A 3,354-nucleotide genomic window follows, 5' to 3' on the forward strand; every position below is an offset into this window, starting at 1 on the left:
AGAATTGTCTAACTAATAATCCGTTATACAACATTAATTAGTAAAGGGATTAGATTTTTCATAGCTGAATTAATATTTAGTAAGCACTATATTTTAATTAATATAATTACAAAAATGTAAAGATACTTATACTGTTTAAGGTGCGCCATAAGCATAGGACTAAACAATAAAACGTGTAATAATCTATCCATGCTCGTTTTAAGTGAAAGTGTTTGATTTACTAATCAAATAATAATAATACATAGTTACTACTAGTAAGTTTCTTGTCTTTTCTTTCCACTGAATTCATATTTCGAAATTCAAAACATGTAAAAGTATATTTGAATATCATTTAGAACATAAGTCAATAGATATGGATCTAAGGCGGTAAATATTGTGAGCCGGTAGCCATTTTGAAACCGAAATCGAATTTCGAAAATCGAAATTCAATTTTCTTTTCTAACAACAACGAACTTTAAAGCTCGTTCTCTTGCTTTTGCGACGTATTTTTTATTTTGTTTAATGTTATTAATAATCTTAATAAATAGTTATCTTAATAAATTTTCAGTGTGCATATTAAAATTGGAGGAAAATAAGAGTCATAGATATTTTGAAATACTGCTATTTATTAGCAAGAATATTTGACATCACATGGTCATACGGTCTGAAGAACGGTAGTCGAAGTGCGGTGATCATTTAACGTTTGTAATCAGCTTCGTCGTCTTGCTGTCTCTGCGAAGATAATAATAATACTTTATTTAAATGTAGTAATTTCGTCGAATATTTAGTAGCGTAGAGTTAAAAGTTTAATTAATAATTCGATTGTTACAACTCGGTAACGATAGATGGCGCTAAATAAAAATTTCAGTTTTCTGAACTGTACAACAGTAGTACAAGTAGTTAGAAAAAATGTATATTAAATGTATATTATGATATTACAAATACATATGATTTTGTGACTAGCCTGACGTCATATAAATTATAATTTATAGGCACTTAAGTGACATTTTGTAAATCAATTAACTAGACTCATTATTAATGAACATTGATCCGTCATACAATAATAGCAATCTAAAAACTTGCTTAAATATTTATTTTGTAGTTCGGAAAAGTTTGATCACCATTAAACATGCAAACTAAAATAGACTTTATGTACTCATGATGAAGATTTTTTGTTGAATATTTTGTAAAGTACATAAGGGCCTTATATATTTCGAGTGGAAGATCATTATTATTTATTGTTATGTACTTGTGCTATGTATTTACCTCAAACCTTCCAACAATACCGCTTATACTTTCCCAACAAGAAAAAAAAAATGAAAATGAATAAACGATTAATTTTATAAACGTGACCTATGGAAAACAAATAAATATATATCTTTTCTTACCAAGGGTCCACTGTTTCTGTGTCCCTGCTTGTATGTCAAATCGGTCTGTTAATAATATCACAGCTCAGTAAAACGGTTTATATGGTCGAACATAGTTTTTTTTTATGGCATCAGATGGCTGACTGTCGAATCCATATATTTTTCAGACAATTTAGATAGATAGAAACATAACACTAAAATTTATCTAATATTTACCTTGTCGCCATAGTAAGTCTGAAAAATTAAAAAGGGTATTAAAATATTGACTTTATACATTTATATCGAGATTTTTTTATAGATTTTTAAAAGAAATATAATTTTAAAGCGTCTCCAATTAGATTAGGGTTAAGGTTATTGTCAAAATGTTTATAACAGCGAAATTATTTATATTGTGGCTGAAAAGTCTAAGTCCATTAATTCATATATTATTTGGAATGGCGAAAAATTGCTCGACCATTTTATCAAACATATTAACAAAAAAAGGAGAGAAATTTGTATGGGTTACATAAATTATTTAATTAGTTCGTTTACCTTGTCACCGTAGTAGGGAGTCTAAAAAAGATAATTTGCAAATCACATAATATATAGGTAAAAATCGTGGCTTGTACAAATACGACATATTTAAGAAAAATAAAAGTAACCTTTAGTTAAAATGAACTCTCTCTTCTGTGTCTTAAAGAGTTAAGTCTACACCATCGGATTATGAGAGCATAATCCGATGGTGTAGAAATTGCTCACGATCGGAAAGAGATCAGCGCAGTACCAATAACGGTTTTACGTGCTATACGAAGCTGGGATTATTGTCAACTACTTAACGGAATGCTACTGAGGATGAACTTAACAAAAAACTTAATTTTATTTTATGCAAATTAATTTTATACAAAGAATTTGCTGCTTAAATACTAGTTTTTTTATTATTCCATATGATAGAAATATGTTTGAAAATGTCGTTATCTTATCTCACTAATACAGGGTCTTAAAATTAAGGATTCATTCGATTAAGTATATACATGTGTGTAGAATGTCTTTAAATTAGTCATTAGTAATTAGTTGGTCTTAACTTACCTTGTCGTAGTAGTAGGGTGTCTAAAAAAGATATTTCAGAATTACATATTTGTTAAAAATATTTAGTATCTAATATAGAATATTTAACACAATTCAATGTTTAATTTCGCTGCAAAAATTATATTGTAATTGAATACTTGTTAAATTCGTAACAATTACATGCTACTGATGTTTTGTCAGAATAAAGCTTACTACCGATTTATGGCTATTTATATAAATTTGTTATTTTATGTTAGCAATTTTGAATCAGAAATATATATAGTGTTAGTTGCTTAAATATTGTCCTAATTTATTTATTAATTATCTTTATACAATTTAAAAATATGACTGAAATAATTTCATCACCTTGTCACCATGAAAATTAAAAATTACATTAATAAGGATGTTAAGGTTATTATATTAAGTTCTTTTTTAATTTAGTATTTGCAAATTCAATCTAGTTCCATCTTTTAATAATACAGAATTACTGTTATATATTTTTACCTTGTCGCCATAATAGGTCTGAAAATTAAAGAAATAGTATATCAATATCCGCCATTATTCTTACTCATACGGATAAGTGTATATGTATATATGTTGCTAGTACAATTTTTACTAATTAGTCATTGTATTGAGTTAGTTTTAGCTTACCTTGTCACCGTAGTAGTAGGGTGTCTATAAAAAAATTGAAATTAAATACAAAGGTATAAAATATATGCAATTATTTAGCTTTATTATGGAACATAAAGTCGATAGATACGTATATTGGCGGTGGAGTTGTTATAGTGCAAAATTGCGTACAATGGAAGAAAGATCAGGCATAGGACAGAGAACTTTGCGTGCTTCCTGAGTAGTGCAAGTGTAAGACTGTCGCGTTTTTAACACCGGGATGCTACTGAGAGCGTTTTGACAGAAAAATTGAACTACGTTGTACTAGAATTTTATTACTATTTTTTTTTTTTAA

General features: G+C 27.8%; 1 long non-coding RNA gene across 1 annotated transcript; it reads right to left on the minus strand.

The window, feature by feature from the left end:
• Positions 1 to 585: 585 nt before the first annotated feature.
• Positions 586 to 3,067, minus strand: LOC135194197 (uncharacterized). The gene is made up of 7 exons (XR_010309710.1): positions 3,042 to 3,067; positions 2,895 to 2,912; positions 2,412 to 2,432; positions 1,878 to 1,898; positions 1,563 to 1,580; positions 1,368 to 1,412; positions 586 to 711 (listed from the first exon to the last, which is right to left on the minus strand). It is a non-coding gene; the product is annotated as an uncharacterized LOC135194197 (long non-coding RNA).
• Between the last annotated feature and the right edge of the window lie 287 nt (positions 3,068 to 3,354).

The sequence above is a fragment of the Vanessa tameamea genome, chromosome 27 (assembly GCF_037043105.1).
Source record: "Vanessa tameamea isolate UH-Manoa-2023 chromosome 27, ilVanTame1 primary haplotype, whole genome shotgun sequence".
In the NCBI taxonomy this organism is placed as follows: domain Eukaryota; kingdom Metazoa; phylum Arthropoda; class Insecta; order Lepidoptera; family Nymphalidae; genus Vanessa; species Vanessa tameamea.